The sequence below is a fragment of the Pongo pygmaeus genome, chromosome 23, assembly GCF_028885625.2.
Source record: "Pongo pygmaeus isolate AG05252 chromosome 23, NHGRI_mPonPyg2-v2.0_pri, whole genome shotgun sequence".
NCBI lineage: Eukaryota > Metazoa > Chordata > Mammalia > Primates > Hominidae > Pongo > Pongo pygmaeus.
In genome coordinates, this window is record NC_085931.1 from 1,044,487 (window position 1) to 1,063,867 (window position 19,381).

The window sequence follows — 19,381 nt, forward strand, 5'->3', positions numbered from 1 at the left end:
TCAGTCACCCCCAACTTTCCCAGGCTACACCTCGCAGGAAACTGTTCTCCTGATTTGATTTCATGCGCCACATTTGGGACAACCTAAGATCTTACCAGGTTTCTTGGCCAAATACCTTATGAATTAAATGCACTGAAACACTGAAAACCACCTAGTGGTTCTGTGGTTCTCACATCGTGGTTTTGACAGCAGCAGCATCCTTGCAACCCTCAAACCCCGGAGATCCAGAGATCTGTGTTGTAGCAAGCCCTCCCCCGACCCTGATGCATGGCAGTTTAAGAATTACCCGTGGAAGTGAAAAGACTTTGAGGAAAAAGTGGAGATAGGCGTTGTATAAACATTCTTTTGCTCTGGAACCACGTAGAGACTTGGGAGCCAGTTGGGTGGAGCATTCGTTGGATGAGGGTGCTCGGGTTAGGAACATCAAGGTGTGGCTCCAGATAATTCAGTCATCTGATTAAGTTTCCAGTTATGCTAATCTGTTTTAAAATTCCGTTTGTGTAAATTCTTTTTTACACAGACTGAGAATGGCAAAGCCTCAACGCCAATCTCCAGGGAGGGTTGAGAGCCTCAGGTTGAGTTGATCACCAATAGCCTATGGTTTAACCCATCATGCCTACAGAATGAGGTCTCCATAAAAACCCAAAAGGACTGGGTTTGGAGGGCTTCTGGATAACACTTCCAGGAACGTAGTGCGCCCCTCCCCACATGCCGGGCCCAAAATCTTTTTTCTGAATTTTTGGCAATATCCGCTATAATAAAATGGTAAATGTAAGTGTTTCCCTGCGTGCTGTGAGCTCTTCCAGTAAATCAATGCAACTAAAACTGATAGTCATGGAAACCTGATTTATAGCCAGTTGCTAAGAAGCACAGGGAAAACAACGTAGGGCTTCCCATTGTTATTGGTGTGGGAGGCCAGTCTTGCGGGACTGAGCCCATTGCAGTCTAATGCTACGTCCCGGTAGATATCGTCATCATTGAATTAGAAGACACACATATGTTGAGAATAAATTTTCTAGTCATTTGCTGTATGTCTTATTTACAATATGTAATCAAATTCTTTATCCTGACCTTATGGCACCTGGGTTGAGAACCATGATTTGAACCAAAAATTGGTCCGTCAATTTCTCTGTTTGAAACTTTATTTTGCCGCTAGCGTTTTGTTGTCGTTTTTTCGTTTTGTTTTGTTTCGTTTTGTTTCTAAGTTCTGGGGTATATGTGCAGGGTGTGCAGATTTGTTACAAAGGTAGACGTGTGCCATGGTGGTTTGTTGCACCTGTCAACCCATCACCTAGGTATTAAGCCCAGCATGCACTAGCTGTTTTTCTTAATGCTCTGCCTCCCGAAGGACCCCAGTGCGTGTTGTTCCCCTTCCTGTGTCCATGTGATCTCGTTTTCCAGCTCCCTTTATAAGTGAGAATGTGGTGTTTGGTTTTCTTTTCCCGGATTAGTTTGCTGAGGATAATGACTTCACATCACCAGTGTGTTTTTTCTTTTATTTTAAAGAATAGTATTTTATTGAATAAGATTCATTCACAGAAACATAAGCTTTAATCTACAATGAATGCCAGACTCTACAGCAGAAAGCAATTTTCTCAGTTTTCCACACACAGAGGTTCCTACTAAGAGAAAAAAGCCATAAAATTTCACTCACAAATGTACTACTCTGTCTCAAAATATTTCAAATAGTCTTTCACTGTAGTAGTACAGTTAGATCAGTTTTTCAGTCAGGTTAAAGTATCCCTCGAATAACTGATTTTTAAAATGCTGTCAATATCCACTCCCTATCAGTCTGCATTTGTTAATGGTGTTCAGCATTATTAAATAGAAGGGAATGGATGAAGCCCATATCCACGGACAAACCGTGACTCATGATGGTTTCATTTTTGATTTTTCAACTTTATGATGGGTTTATTGGGATATTAGATGCGTTTTTTGAGTCACACTGTGTTTTGAGTATGTGACCCCGTACTCCAGAAATAGCTATATGAAGAAAAACAGGTGCACCTAATTAAAATATACTTAGTGACTTGGGAGAAACCAATAGATGTTTACAACGGATGGAGAACCATGAAAGAGAGATAGCGGTAAATAATAACAATAACCCAATTTTCCTGCAACAGTCGAGGATTTCCCAAAACAAACACAGAATGTAGGATGCACCTAAGGCCTATGAAAGAGAGAGGGCAGAAGGAGTAAGAGAGAAATGGAAGGAAGGAAGGAAGGAAGGATGGAAGGAAGGAAGGAAGGAAGGACAGCCAGAGGGAAGGAGAAAACACCCGGTGTTAGTAAGTAAAACCAAAAAAATAAAAATAAAAATATGCTATAGAGAGGAAATTGACAAATTTACCATTATAGATTTTTTTTTCTTTTTCTTTCTTCTTTTTTTTTTTTTTTTGAGACAGAGTCTCGCTCTGTCGCCAAGGCTGGAGTGCGGTGGCACAATCTCGGCTCACTGCAACCTCCGCTTCCCGGGTTCAAGCGATTCTCTTTTCTCAGCCTCCTAAGTAGCTGAGACTACATGTGCTTGCCACCATGCCTGGCTAATTTTTGTACTTTGAGTAGAGACGGGGTTTCACCATCCTGGCCAGGCTAGTCTTGAACTCCTCACCGCGTGGTCTGCCCACTTCGTCCTTCCAAAGTACTGGGATTACATGCTTAATCCACCACGCCCAGCCTCGGAGCCTTTTTGAAATGAACTTCTCAATGATTGACAGATGCACAACGAAAAAATCTAAGTAAACACAAATAAGTACGTAGGAAATTTAAATAGAAACAATTAACAAGTCTGTTGAAAATATAAATGTATGCATATCCCTCTGATGGAGAACACACATTGTTTTCCAATAGACACAGATGTCACAAAAATTAACCTTGTATTAGGTCAAAAGTAAAAATGTTCCTGAACTCTTGTTTTAAAATTCAAGTATGTCAAATTAAATCAAGTAATCCTTCAACTTAGAGCAACATATAAGAACATCAAACATGTAAACATCAAAAGACAGAGATAAGCCAAAAGAATTGCACTGTCCCTTTATGTGCCCTAAGTTGCAATGTCAAGCTATAGTTGGATATTATTCAACCATTTCCTGCTCTTTGCCTAGAGGTGGGGGTCTTCACTTCCCTGTCTATTCTAGGACTGGAATGCCTCATGACCCCTACAGCTTGAGGGTGCATGGAAAACGGAATGTCAGCCAGATATTCCAAGCAGAGCCTCTGCCAGCAGGACCAGGCGACCATTCTTAGGAGAGAGATTGTTCTCACCCATTATCAGGGCTTTCCTCCAGGCTAAAACTGTGGGTCTCTAATGGAATTCTTATTCAATTTTCTTACCACATTAGGGTGCCCAAAATTTTCTTTAATAGAAATCTTATTTTTTTTTAATTTTATTATTATTATACTTTAAGTTGTAGGGTACACGTGAAAAACGTGCAGGTTTGTTACATATGTATACATGTGCCATGTTGGTGTGCTGCACGCATTTAGCATGAAGTATATCTCCTAATGCTATCCCTCCCCCCTCCCCCCACCCCACAACAGACCCCGGTGCGTGATGTTCCCCTTCCTGTGTCCATGTGTTCTCATTGTTCAATTCCTACCTATGAGTAAGAACATGTGGTGTTTGGTTTTTTGTCCTTGCTATAGTTTGCTGAGAATGATGGTTTCCAGCTTCACCCATGTCCCTAAAAAAGACATGAACTCATCATTTATTATGGCTGCATAGTATTCCATGGTGCATATGTGCCACATTTTCTTAATCCAGTCTATCATTGTTGGACATTTGGGTTGGTTCCAAGTCTTTGCTATTGTGAATAGTGCTGCAATAAACATAAGTGTGCATGTGTCTTTATAGCAGCATGATTTATAATCCTTTGGGTATATACCTAGTAATGGGATTGCTGGGTCAAATGGTATTTCTATTTCTAGATCCCTGAGGAATCGCCACACCGACTTCCACAATGGTTGAACTAGTTTCCAGTCCCACCAGCAGTGTAAAATTGTTCGTATTTCTCCACATCCTCTCCAGCACCTGTTGTTTCCTGACTTTTTAATTATCCTAAATCTTAAATGCAATAACATAAAGTAAAATAAAGTCTAAGTCCCAACAAGGGGAAATTTTCAAAAAGAGTCTGAAAACTTCACGCGTTTTCTTGTTATGTTGTAAGGAGTTCTCCTGTAATTCCCCTATTAAAGATTCAGACAATGGTTGTTAATTCATTCTGCTGCTTCTGAGACTAGGAAACAAATTACAGGGCTATGTTATATCGCAAGTGTAGATTATGCGGAGTCTTCATCAACAGAAGCAAAACATGATGGGGGGGCGGGGATGGAAATATTTAAGTGAATTTTAATTGAAAAATTTCGTGGTTTTAACATTAAAAGACATGCGTATAAAATAAGAACCTATAAAAGTCTTCACTAAAATGATAAAGTGCTCATTTCCAAGTAGTAAAATATTGAAACTTTTTCTTTTCGTCGTTGATAGTGATTTATTTAACATTTCAGTACTTTATCTTTATTACGATTGTCATTATTTTAGACGAATGCACGGAAGTCAAAGGACTTCCAAATGCTCGGAAGTCAAAGGCTACCTTCACCCTGGTAGCCTTGCGAATGGCCACTGCTGCGCGTGGGGCTTTCTGGGGATTGTAGTCCATAGGCCTCCTTCCGCATGCGCCGTGGTACCAGACGCTAGCTGAGGGCGACATTGTTTGGGATGCTGTGGTAAGTCCCACCTGGACCGCGCCCCTCTCGGAAGCGTAGCCAGGAGTAAGGGTGCAGGATGTGCAGCTGTGACCCGTCCCTGTGGACTGAAGTAGGAGGAGTGGAAGAGGGGACTGGTGACCAATGATAAGGCCTCGTGGGTGGGGTAGGCTGGGGAAGTTCAGAGGCCCCTACCTACCCGGGGTGGGATGGGAAGCGCGTGGGCTCGGTTTGGGGAGCAGCCCTGGGTTTGACAAAACGTGCATCTTCACGTTTCGTGACAGCGACTTGCGCTGTGCCACCTTGGGTCGAGGCTTAGGGTCCAGTCTTGGAATGTGCATCTCTGGATGAGGGCAGAGGGGCGCTGGCTCAGAGTTTGGGAGTAATGGCTGGGGCTGTGCCTCCCTGAATGGGATGAGGGATTTGCTTAAGCAGCTTTTCTCTGGAGATAGAGGATGGCTTGGGCTATTCTCGCTCAGTTTGGCGCGGGCGATTCTGGCTCAGCACCCCTAGGTTCTTGGATGGGGAGTTGTCTTGGGTCTGAACTCTGGATTTTAGCAGCTCTGACTCCATTGGGGCATTTCTGACTTCAGGGCAGAGGTTCCGGCTTCTGGCAATAAGAAAACAACTCAGACTGTAATAACTCAGGAGTTTAATATCACCACATACATTTTGAAAAGAACGGTCCCAGGCCTGGCGCGGTGCCTCCCTCCTGTAATCCCAGCACTTTGGGTGGATCACGAGGTCAGGAGATCGAGACCATCCTGGCTAACACGGTGAAACCCCGTCTCTACTAAAAAAAAAAAAAAAAAAAAAAATTACAAAAAATTTGCCGGGCATGGTGGCGGGCGCCTGTAGTCCCAGCTACTCCGGAGGCTGAGGTTGGAGAATGGTGTGAACCCGGGAGGCGGAGCTTGCAGTGAGCTGAGATCGCGCCACTGCACTCCAGCCTGGGCAACAGAGCGAGACTCTGTCTCAAAAAAAAAAAAAAAGAAAAGAAAAGAAAAGAACTTCCCCATATTATTAACTCCATTCTCACCTCACATGCTGTGAGCCAGGGAGTACGGAATTTAAGTATTATAAAGCACATGAGCAAATGTAAGTGTTAAATTACACTCAACAAATTTGAAATTTGAATGCTCTCTGTATATTTGATAAAGTTAGAGATTTAGTGTTAATTATTTTAGGTGTAATAGCAGCTTTTATTACATTTCTGATCGTGTTTCTGAACAATTGCAGTTCCAGATTCAGCTGCACTTTTCCTCTAGGTCTTCATTCGCTGAAGAGGTTGATATGGGCATCTGGTCTCATTCGTGATGTATTCCTCAGATCAGAGTAGTTGTCAGGTTGGGGGATGAGAAAGGCATTTGTGTGAGAGAGCTGTGTGGACTTTGGCAGATAGGGAAAAAACAAGAGTCCTGAGGTGCCATGTGTCCCATGCCTTTGGCTCCCCACCTTTTCCACCCTGCTGTCTGCCCTGAAAGGCCGCCATTGCCTTCTGGCCTTGCTTGTCTTTGGCCAATGGGAAGTCTCAACAGGAAAGTTTGGAGAGAGGAAGAAGTGTGAGTTGGAGGATCTTGTCCCCGAGTTCTCTCTCTGCAGGATTGTCACAGATTAGCTGCCCTTCTAAACAACAGGTCATGGTTTTGGTGGTCCTGGCCACACAGTCCTCTCAGTTCCAGGCTCCAGGGACTGCTCCCTCCCCTTACCTCTTAAGGCCCAGGTAGTATAATGGCATCTCCCTGTCACTTCCCAGGATAGAGCCTTATCCACTCTGATTTCCTTACCCCCAGCCAACACCATTGTAAGCCGTCTGTTTATTAAACTCCCCTCAAATTTGAATGTGCCATCTGGTTCCTGCCACGGCCCATAGTTCACACAGGCAGGGAGTGTCTGAAGCCAGTAATTCAGGAAACCAAACCCTCAACCATATATGTGTGACTGCATGTGTGGAGATGTGTGCTTGAAAATAAACCTGTCCCATTATTGGCTCTTAAGTGAGAACAGGTACTGGAAGTAGAGGGTGAGTTTATGTCTTTGCACGATGCATCTAATGTATAATATCCAAGCCAATTCTATTTGTGCATTTGTTAATATTAAGAAACACTGATTGAGTGCTTGTTAAATGATAAGACCCTTAGCAAGTACAGTGGATAAAAGACTACGGCTTGGTTTTTTTTGTTTTTTTTTTTTAAGGATTTGTAGTTTTTTTGACAGGGGAAAGGAGGAGTGTTTCCTTGGTAGGTTTTAACTATTTTCAAATGATGTAATTCATGCTGTATTAATGACTTGAACATTCCTTATTTTGGCCTTTGTTGGAGCCCAAAATAAGAAGTGATTAATGATGTCTCTTAAAGGTAGTAAAAGAGAGAAAAAGAGTCCCAGGATTTACCATAAAGACATTTCATATCCTATTAACCTGATTCTATAACCCTGTGAGCTGCAATTCAAAGGGTAGCCAATAGACCAGTGCCAATAAATGATATTGGTCTATGACCAGATAATTTGAGAACTTGAGTGTAGATGTCTAAAATTTTGTCTTATTGATTAACATAATAATAACAATTGGGCTTTAATTTGCATACCTTCTTAATTTCCTTTTTCCAGTAATTTCTTTTTACTGTATCTTACCAAAATATGTCTGTGACAGACTGAAAGTAACAGTAATAATAATAAAAAAACTAGTCTTTTATCACAGATAGTGTGAGAAGCACTATCTTAGAAGGCAGAAACCTGGTTTCTGGCTTTTATTTTTTAATCTTTGGAGTTTCCACAGTGCTTAAGGTGGCAATTTTATACAGTAAGTTTCTCCACAAAGGCGAGAGGCAATTGTGTTTACAGGGTTTATCTTATGGAATCCCAATAAAAAATAGACAGAACACTCAAATGGGGTAATTTGAGAAGAGCTTAATAAAGGGACAATCTATAAAGTTGTAGGCAGGCTGTGGTAATCAACAAAGGGTATGGCAATATTTAAGAGCTAGTGATAGCAGGGTAACTTACTGCCTTTAGGACTGAAGGGCTAAGGGAGGAGGCAGTCGCTAAAACCTGAAGAAAGATTCATTGGATGACAGCTGCCTGATGGTGGCCATGAACTTTGGTCAATGGATATGGAACATAGCCATTCCACAGCAACCTTTAGGGAAAAACCTGGGGGAATAAATATTCTGACTTCACTCTTGTCCCTTCCCTGGATCTCTTGCTGACTTTCTCCATTGGCTGAACCCAACTGGAATCTAATTGGCAAGGGAATCCACTGATATAAGCAGAACAGGAAGGGGCTTTAGTGTATATGAAGTGGCAAGCTTAGAAGGTCTGTCTATCTACTTTGCTACTTGCTGTCTGAGAGCATGTATAGTTCAGTATAACATGAGCATTTCCAGAGCAGAGGATGTGTCTTATATGTCATAGGTGTGTCATCAATACTTGCAAAAGCAGTGGATAGAATGGCTGCTGGAGAGATAGTTTAGGAAGCCAAGAGTCAAGGTGTAGATGTTTAAAAATTTGCATTATTGATTAACATAATAATAAAAATTGGGATTTAATTTGTGTATCTTGGTTAATTGCAAGTTCTTTAGACCACAGGCCTGGCCATACAAGATCAAGTCTTGCATGTAAAAGTGGAAATAGCAGAAGGCCCCTGTCATCCTGAGATTGCTCTCTTTTTTTTTTTTTTTTTTTTTTGAGACAAAGTGTGTCTCTGTTGCACAGGCTGGAGTGCAGTGGTGCAAGCACAGCTCACTGCAGCCTCTGCCTCCCAGGTTCAAGTGATTGTCCTGCCTCAGCCTCCTGAGTAGCTGGGATTACAGGTGCCCGCCACCAATCCCAGCTAATTTTGTATTTTTAGTAGAGACAGGATTTCACCATGTTGGCCAGGCTGGTCTCGAACTCCTGGCCTCAAGTGATCTACCTGTCTCGGGTTCCCAAATTGCTGGGGATTACAGGCGTGAGCCACTGTGCCCAGCCCTGAGATTGCTCCCTTATTCAGCAATTCTGGAGCCTTTTTTCCAGCACAATACAGATGTAGATTATGTCAGTTCATTCACAAATCTGAGAAAAGGAAAAGAATGTGCAGGTTTTGACCCAAAAGCTTGAGGAGAGAGATAGGAGTTACACAGTGGTCTGAGACTGAGGGACTGGGGACAAATCTAGGGAAGTCTTGAGGAGGTGGGAGTTCAGTCTGTTCAGAACGAGAAGAGACGATATCTAGGGAGAGAAGGAATTGTGAGAAATTTGTACAAATAAGGAAGGAACCAATGTTCATTTATAACTTGTTGAATCCATGATCTCATGGATTCTTTCTTCTTTGCAGTTCTGCTTTTCCAGAATCCTGCCCTTTCCAAAAGGAAGATGGTATTATTAAGTTCCAGGTAAGTTAAGGGTTTCTTTCTCTTTAAATATACTGTTCATTCTGAGGAACCAGACACTTCTGCTTTCTGAAAGGAGGTCACCATTTTTTGAATGACTACTATGTGTTAGGTACTTCATCTTGCTCATAATGACTTTGTGAGGCAGATGGTTTGAATCCCTTTATAGAAGAGAAGAAACAAACTCACAGATTTCAAGATGTCTACTTTAGTGCTACTCTAAGTGTGGTTCTTGTACCAGTACCAGTCCATGAACTGCTTATCACTGCCCCATGAGGGAAAAAGAATCAAGAGTAAGTTCAGAAACTTTTATAGGAATTTGGTGTTGCCGCAGCATCTGAGTGCATGGGCAGCATATACATGACTCTACTCTAAATGTCACTGGTCTCGTTCGATAGGTAACAAGATTTGAATGGGTATCTATTGGTCAGAGTTCAACCAGCAAGGCAGAACCAGTAAGAGACATATATTAAGAGATTTATCTTAAGTAATTGACTTATATGATTATGGAGGCTAACTAGGCAAGTCCAAAATCCACATGGCAGTCCCTCAGGAAGGATGGCCAGAACTCTTAGACACAGACTGAAGCCGCTGTCTATGGGTGGAATTTCTCCACCTCTCAAGGAAGCCTCAGCTCTGCTCATAAGACCTTTTAGTTTTTTGAATCAGACATACTCAGATTAGTTAGAATAATCTCCCTTAAAGTAAACTGATTATGGACTTTAATCACATCTACAAATTATCTTCATAGCAATACCTAGATTAGTGTTTGATTCAATAACTGAGGACTGTAGCTTAGCCAAGTTGTCACATTAAAAAGACCATCACAGTGTGGAGGAAGGATTTTCTTTTAATCATGAAAAAATTAATTATGAAAGTACACAAAAAAACAAATGGTATTATGAGCCTCCATTTGCAGTACCCATCATGCAGTTTCAATGATTAACTTTTTGCCAAAGTTAATCATTGCTTAATCATTGCTTAATCTCTTTTTCATTTTTTTCTTTCCCAGAGTATTTTAAAGAGGCATGTTATTTTACACTGTATTGGTTTTTCTCTGAGCACATCACTTTTGTATAGTACTTTATTATATATGCAACTAAAATGAATGAGCTCACACTTTTATCCTTCTGCCTGGAAACCATCTTGCCCAAGTCCAAGATTCATTAGGTAAATTTTCTATCTTCTAAATTACAGCAACAGTTTACCAAATTTTCACCACTACATCCAGGTCACCATTTTTCCAGCCTCCTATAACAGTGTCGTCAATGGTTACGGCCAGGACCTAAAGCCGATGCCATGAATATTTGGTAGCACTCTGCTGGTTTTGGTTAGCTTGGGTGTGCCCTCATAGTGAAGACAGAGGGACAAGAGAGCAAGTGAACGCGTGAGATCTGTCAAGGCCCAGGTTAGAACTGGCACATTCTCACTTCTGCTTCATTTTGATAGCCAGAGTAAGTTACATTGCCAAGTCAAAACTAAAGGGGTAAGAAAACACACTCTGGTCCTTTAGTGGGATTAGTGAGTATGGAAGAGGATATTTCTAAACAGCAATCTAATTTACCACATTCTCTATGTATTTTAGTATATATTTCCTAAAATATTGACTAATGAGATAATCAATAATTATTTGGTATTATCTAATACCCAGACAATAACCAAATTTCCCTGATTATCTCAAAAACTTTTTTAACTGTTGGTTTGTTCAAATGGGATCTTACCAAGGTCTATACTATCATATAGTTGGCTGTTGTGTCTCATAATCTCTTTTAATCTAGAGAAATTTGCCCCTCTACTTTATTCTCTGCTGCTATTGCCTTGTTGTAGAAACCAAGTTTGGTGTCCTGTGTTCTTTCCTATATTTGGAATGCATTTGTTTGCTTCCTTTTCTTATCTTTCAATGTGTTATCTATCCACAGTATTTCCTGTAAGTGGAAGCACCAGATGCTTGAATAGATTCAGGTTCAAGGTTTTACAAGAATACTTCATAGATGGTTATACAAGAATACTTAAGACAGGAAAAGATTTATAGATTTTTGCAAGTGTTTATTCGTTGATAAATTTGGTTTCTTAATATTTTGGGGCTCTCCTTGTATCTGCATGCTATGACAATCGCTGCCTAGGCTTCGTACAAGGCATCCATCCAGCTACAAGGGTTGTGGAGAAATGAGTGTTTTGTTTTCCCAGGCTCTATAGTTGAGGCACAGAAGGGAGAATGGGGCATAGGCTGGGTGAACCTCTATCCCTAACCCCTTCTCCCTACATTTGAACACCCCAAGTAGACTTCAGGGTATCTGTATTTCCTGAATGATTAACTCAAATTCGATTTTGTTGCCTCCCACAGAAGAAGGTATACAGTAGTGTTACTGAGAGAGTGATGCTATTAGGACAACCGTGCTGACTCCCACTGATTTTGTTTTTAATCATTGTCAGATTTGGGTAATTGGACAATTGTTAGGAACATATTCTTTGTGACGTCCTTTGTAACCGCTTGCAACTTTCGTTTGAAAGCTCTGCATTATTTAGAGATGCAGAGTCTATTGAGAGAACATATCTGTAAATACTTAACTCTGAGCAGTGTGATATATGCAGCGATAGAAATATTTTATGTAAAAATTTGTTTCTTGATTAGGAGATGGTTATTAACATCAGATTATTCCCCACATCCTTTTATTTTGAGAAATTTCAATTTATCAGGAAAATGAAAGAAGAGCATAATGTGTAATATTCACCTAGATTCACCAATTGTTGACAATCACCCACAAACATATGCATAATATACGTATATACACACATATCTATATTTTATTTTGATGACCCAGTTGGGGATAAATTGCAGGCATTATTATAATTCATCCCTAAATATTTCAGCTTGTGTCTTCTAAGAGTAAGAGCATTTTCCTACATTTCCACCTTACTGCTAACATACTCAAGAAATTTCACATTGATACCACCATTTTTTAATACCGAGTTGATATCCAAGTGTTCTTAATTATCCTAATAATCTCCCTTTTCTCTATTGTGTTTTTTGAATCTAGGAGCCAGGCTTTTAGTTACCCTGTCTTCTTAGTTCCTTTTAACATGATAAAAATAGATTAACCTGCCATGAAAAAGTGAAAATACCAAATCTTGGCGTGTGATGAGAAATGAAATCATGGAACAGTACTAGACTTGGGTATCAGCACAACACCTTAGTATAGGTTTATCTGTGCCTATTTCCTGGGCCGTATTTTATAATTTGATTAATATTGTCCTTTGGGAATCCCTGATCCAATAGGATTAATGTCCTTATGAGAGAGCCTCAATAGAACTTGCTCTCATTCTTTCTCTGCCATGTAAGGACACAGTGAGAGGACAGCTGTCTACAAGCCAAGAGAAGAAACCTGAATGAAACTTATCTTGGTGGTACTTGATCTTAGACTTTCCAAACTCCAGAACAGTAAGAAGTTAGTTTATTTTGTTTAACCTAATCAGACTGTGGTATTTTATTACTGCAGCCCAAACAGACTAAGACCAGTCATTTGCGTGGATGATTGACGTGGCATGTGGTTGATGTTTTAGGAAAGGGTGACATTCAAGGACGTAGCTGTTGACTTCACCAAGGAAGAGCTTGCTCTATTGGATAAAACCCAGATAAACCTGTACCAAGATGTGATGCTGGAAAACTTCAGGAATCTCATCTCAGTGGGTGAGTAACTGAGCATCAGACCACTGGACCTGTGTCCTGAAATCATCATTTCATACCAGATAGAAAACTCCAGTTAGATCACAAAGAGAAACTTTGACCACTGGAAAGAAAACTCCTAAGAGATGCATGTGCAGGTTAGAACCCTGCAGTTAATGAGTTTTTACAGATCAGTGTGAGGATCTGGCCCCTTGTGAAGGGTTTGTGAGGGAGCTCTCCCCAAATCTCATACCCTGGCCTGTGGGCATTTAATGCAGTTAGTAATCACTCCCTCCCCTAATCACACATTTAGGCTCTCATTCTTTCCTCGTATTTCTCAGAATGAGACTTATAAAATTCACACATCACCAAGAGCCTTGATCTATGGGTTGCTTCTGCAGAAAAATCAATGTTTATCCAATGTTTTGGATAAACCAATGTTAAAGGAACAAAGGGAGAACTTCGGTTTTTTTGGCAGTTACAATAGCCAACACTTACTTGTACGTAGTAAGTGTAATCCAAGTGATGGCTTATTTCATTACTTTTTGATAAATATCTAACCTCGTTTTCATTTCTCAGAGGTTCATATACAGTTATGTGTTACCTAAGTTTAGTTTATGAGATAGAGATATGGTTTGGCTATATCCCTACCCAAGTCTCATCTTGAATTGTAGCTCCTATAATTCCCACATGTTGTAGGAGGGGCCTGGTAGGAGGTAACTGAATCATGGGGCAGGGGTCTTTCTCGTGCTGTTCTTATGAGAGTGACTACGTCTCATGAGATTTGATGGTTTTATAAATTGGTGTTCCCCTGCACAGGCTTTCTCTTTGCCTGCCGCCATGTAGGATGTCCCTTTGCTCTTCCTTCACCTTCTGCCATGATTGTGAGGCCTCCACAGCCACATGGAACTATGAGTCAGTTAAACCTCTTTCCTTTATAAATTACCCAGTCTTGGCTATGTCTTTATTAGCAACATGAGAATGGACTAATACAGATAGTTACTGTTATTATCCCCCTTTTATGGACGTATTACTCTGTTTTCACACTGCTGATAAAGACATACATGAGACTGGGCAGTTTACAAAAGATAGAGATGTATTGGACTTACAGTTCCACATCCCTGGGGAGGCTTCATAGTCATGGTGGAAGGTGAAAGGCACGTCTCACATGGTGGTAGTCAAGAGAAGAGAGTTTGTGCAGAGAAACCACCCCCCCCCCTTTTTTTTTGAGTCTGGCTCTGTAGCCAGGCTGCAGTACAGTGGTGCTATCTTGGCTCACTGCAACCTCCAACTACCAAGTTCAGGCAATTCTCCTGCCTTAGCCAACCCAGTATCTGGGAATACAGGCATGCAGCACCATGCCCAGCTAATTTTTGTATTTTTTAGTAGAGAAGGGGTTTCACCATGTTGGCCAGGATTGTCTCAATCTCTTGACCTCCTGATCAACCCACTTTGCCTCCCACAGTGCTGGGATTACAGGTATGAGCCACTGCGCCCATTCAGAATCTCCCTTTTAAAAACCATCAGATCTCATGAGACTCATTCACTATCATGAGAATAACACAGGAAAGACCCGCCCCCATAATTGAATCACCTCCTAACGGGTTCTTCCCATGACAGATGGGAATTGTGGGAGTTACAATTCAAGATTAGATCTGAGTGGGGACACAGCCAAACCATATTATCCCACCCCAGCCCCTCCCAAATCTTATGTCCTTACATTTCAAACCAATCGTGCCTCCCAACAGTCCCACAAAGTCTTAACTCATTTCAACATTAACTCAAAAGTCCACAGTCCAGTGTCTCATCTGAGACAAGCCAAGTCTCTTCCATATATGAGCCTGTAAAATAAAAAAACAATGTATTTACTTCCTAGATACAGTGCAGGTACAGGCATTGTGTAAATGCAGCTGTTACAAATGGGAGAACTTGGCCAAAACAAAGGGGCTACAGGCCCCATGCAAGTCTGAAATCCAACGGGGCAGTCAAATCTTAAAGCTCGATAGTGATCTCCTTTGACTCCATGTCTTGCATCCTGGTCACGCTGATGTAAGAGATAGGTTTCCATGGTTTTGGGCAGCTCCATCCCTGTGGCTCTGCAGAGTATAGTCTCCCTTCCGGCTGCTTTTGTGGGCTGGTGTTGAGTGTTTGTGGTTTTTCCAGGCACACGGTGCAAGCTGTCGGATCTAGCATTCTGTTGTCTGAAGGACAGTGGTCCTCTTCTCACAGCTCCACTAGGTAGTGCCCTGGTAGGGACTCTGTGTGGGGGCTGTGACATGTGGGAATTATGGGACATGACACCTGGGAATTATGGGAGTTACAATTCAAGACGAGATTTGGGTGGGGACACAGCCAAACCATATCAATGGATGAAACAACTGAGTCACGGAATTAATAACTTGCCCATGATCACACAGCTTATAAGAATAACTAGGACTTGAGCCCTCCTAATCTTGCCCTAGGTTCGGTGTTTTTAATAAATAACCTCGTGAAACCAAAGTGTAATCTGTAAACACAGAACCTTCTACATAAATCTGCATATCCCTGCAGTTGTTTCTCAAACTGCAGGAGAAAACCCTCTTGGTGAGTCCTGAAATCAAATTACTGTGTCATAACTAGCAATTTTTAAAAAGCAAAATAGATTAATAGAACAGAAAACAAAAGAATTTATCAAAGTGCATTGCACATCGTATGTAAGTATCAGCTGATAAAACTTCTGTTTTAGTGAGCAGTCTGTGTTGATGTTCGTGCCTATTCCTACTGAATCACAGTGCTGATTTTATTGTGGGTTACAATCAGAACAATTGGGAAACCACTGCTTAAAGCCCATTTGGGGCTGCTCATGGTCTCCCTTTCCCTGACACTATCTTATAAACTAAAGTCACTTTCAATAAAACAACCCAGAAAGGACCTTAAACCAGAAGCAGTATCCAGTGGGACTTGACCATGATATTCATGCCATTTTGAAACCCATCATAGGGTCCCAAAAATATGATCATCCTCTTCTGCCTCAGCCCCCGGTTTGTTATATACCACAATCTTGCTTCCCTGGGTGCCAGGCCATTGACAATCCACACTATCTGTTCCCCATTCTCATAGTCATGGCTGTTTGAGATTCTACAATAACTTAAAAGGTCAGAACTTAAGGAAATGGATTATAGGATCTGAGTGGTCTCTATCTTTTCATGAAGACAAAGAACCTCGGGGAACATAAAAAGGCTGTCTCTTAAAGCTTGTCTCAGAGGTTTACATATGCATCCCCGCACAATGCCAGGACCATGTTTCACAGTGTTTATCCCTATTTCAATCTCCATTGCCTTTTTATCCCCATCCCCTTAAGGCTCACCATGTACAGTTGTGCAGTTTGTACACAAACATACATGATAGTCCTCCATATGACAGTGATGTGAAGGAAGGGAAGCCATCAAGAGATAGAACCTGTTTGTTTCTGAAACATCTTGTGACCCTTTGTGTCCCTTACTCTGCCCAACATATGAAAAACACTCCATCAATATGTATTATTTCTATACACACATATACTACATAAAATGGGAGCCTTTCGCATACCTTTTGTAGCAAGATTGTTAAAGTCTTTTTATTGACTACTCTTATAGCGGGGAGGTGAATTTCTTCCTTCATAAATTTTTCCTAAGATTTCCTTTTATTCTTTTTTGCTGTGTGGGGGTTGAAAGGTCTTGCTCTGTCACCCAGGCTGGAATACAGTGGCACAATCTTGGATCACTGCAGCCTCTGCATCACAGGATTAAGCAATCTTCCAACCTCAGATTTCCAAGTAGCTGGGATCATAGGCAAAACCGAGACAATTTTTAATTTTTTTGTAGAGATGCGATCTCACCGTACTGCCCAGCCTGGTCTTAATCTCCTGAACTTGAGTGACCCTCCCACCTCAGCCTCTGAAAGTGTTGCTATGACAAGCATAAGCCACTGCACCTGGCCAAGATTTCTCTTAATTTCCCTACAATACTTGATTTCTAATTGGCAGTTCACAGGTTAGAATTATTGTTGCTCTAACTGTTTCACATGTCAATGGAAGCCAGGGACAACTTCCCACCCCATCATATTTCATTTTCTCAAAACCTCTGGACAGGTGATTCACAAATTCTCTTTCTTCTCATGGGACACGGGATTAAAAAAACATTTTGAATCTTCAGGAAAAGGGGTTAAGTTACCTTTCTCAAGAAGTGCTTCATTGCTGGCAGATTTGGAAACAAAGGATCCGGGATTTAAGTGTGAGTCAGGATTATATCATGAACCTTCAAGAACAGTGTTCCCCTCATTTAGAAGATGTTTACCTCTGTGAAGAGTGGGCAGGCATGTCTCTTCAGATTTCTGAAAACAAAAACTATGTAGTAAATACCATTATCAAAAATCGAGATATCACAGCATGTCAAAGCCTGACACAGGTTCTTACCCCAGAATCTTGGAAGAAAGCCAACATAATGACCGAGCCCCAGAAATCTCAGGGAAGATATAAGGGAATTTACGTGGAAAAGAAATTGTACAGACGTGCTTGGCATGATGACAGCCTCAATTGGACCTCACGTGATCATCATGAGTCCCAAGAATGTAAAGGAGAGGACCCTGGTAGACACCCCAACTGTGGGAAAAACTTGATTATGAAATCAACAGTTGAACAACATGATGCGGCCCATGCTTTACCACAGCCTTTCACATGTAATAACTGTGGGGTGGCCTTTGCAGATGATACAGATCCTCGTGTCCATCACAGCACTCACCTGGGAGAAAAATCTTATAAATGTGACCAGTATGGAAAGAACTTAAGTCAGAGCCAATATCTTATCATTCATTGTAAAACCCACTCAGAAGAAACTCCCTATGAATTCCACGAATGGCCTACAGGCTGCTAACAGAGCTCAGACTTTCCCAGATGTCAGAAAGTCCCCTCGGGAGACAATCCCTAGAAATGTAAATACTGTGGCAAGGGCTTCAGGTGCAACTCCTCCCTTCACAACCATCATCGAGTCCACAAAGGGGAGATGCCCTACAAATGTGACTTATGTGGGAAAGCGTTTGGATTTAGGTCACTTCTTTTTATTCATCAGGGAGTACACACAGGGAAAAAGCCCAACAAATGGTGAAGAGTGTGGGAAGGGCTTTGAACAGTACTCCAACCTTCTTATCCATCAGAGAGTCCACACTGGAGAGAAGCCCTACATATCCAGTGAGTGTGGCAAGTGTTTTAGTTCAAGCTCCGTTCTTCAAGTCCACTGGAGGTTTCACACAGGGTAGAAACCTTATAGGTGTGATGAGTGTGGAAAGGGCTTCAGCCAAAGTACACAGCTTCACATTCACCAGAGAGTCCACACAGGGGAGAAACCATACAAATGCAATGTTTGTGGAAAGGATTTTGCTTATAGCTCTGTTCTTCACACTCATCAGAGAGTTCACACTGGAGAAAAACCATATAAATGTGAAGTGTGTGGCAAGTGCTTTAGTTACAGTTCATATTTTCACTTCCATCAGAGTGATCACACCAGAGAGAAATTATATAAATGTGATGAGTGTGGTAAAGGCTTCAGCCGGAATTCAGATCTTCATGTTCATCTCAGAGTCCACACAGGACAGAGACCCTATAAGTGTAAGGCATGTGGTAAGGGCTTCAGTCGTAATTCACACCTCCTTGCCCAACAGAGAGTGCATATATATGAGACACAGCACACACATTGTGAGCATGGCAAAGACCTTCTGACTCATCAAAGACTACATGAGCAGAGAGAAACATTATAAACGTAGTAAGTCAGGGTTAAATTAGGAAAACAGAAGCCACACTGTATTCCAGATAAGAAGCTTACTCAGCCTGTGGGAGGGCTGGGGGAGCAAAAGACAGGGACACTGCCATCGACAATGTCAGCCCGCAGCACTGGGGTGTGCCAGGCAAGTATTGTGGATTTCAAGAACTTCCGTATGCTACAATGGCAAAGTAGGTTACTCTTGACAAATGGGTGGTTTGTGGTAGTGTTTGTAGTTAGAGGTAAAATTTCCATTAAAGGGTGTATCCAGGAAAAAAATTCTAATTGGGATGATTATGGTAAGGTCTTCAGTTTAGCCAAAGTCCCTAGATTTTTTTTAGTCCCCAACGGAAAAATACTCTCTGTATGAAGAACATTCAAAAGTGTGCTCGGAAATGAAACCAATGCTCTTACTATGAAAGAATATTAGTACTCAGGTTTTCTATGAGATTCTCTGCACAGGCAAGAAGCTCTGCAGAAGTGACATTTGAAGGATGCGGCAAAGGCAGTGCTGTATTAATCACACTGGTTCCATTTCCTTGCAAATAAGAAGACTCTATTCCTCAGTAACTCCTGCAGTTAAGAGTGTGCCCATGTTTGAGTTCTAGCCAATGGAGTGTGAGCAAAAGTGATACAAGCCACTTTCAGGTCTAACCTTTATAAACATCCTCAGGCTTCTCTATCCCTGCCAAGGTGACCTTGGAAGCTGCTTATTCCAGACTGGGTCGATAGAAGGTCGCTATCTGATCTGTGCTGGCTTTCTTTTTAGAGTAAGAAATAAAAATTCGTTGTGTCTCACCACTGAGATTTTTAGTGGTTTATTTGTTACTGCAGCATTGCCTAGGCCATCCTGACTAGCATGGAGGGATTTTATA

At 41.4% G+C, this 19,381-nt stretch overlaps 1 pseudogene; it reads left to right on the forward strand.

Annotated features, from left to right (window-relative positions):
* The first annotated feature begins 4,685 nt into the window (after positions 1–4,685).
* Positions 4,686–19,092, forward strand: LOC134739246 (zinc finger protein 285-like; annotated as a pseudogene).
* The last annotated feature ends 289 nt before the right edge of the window (positions 19,093–19,381 follow it).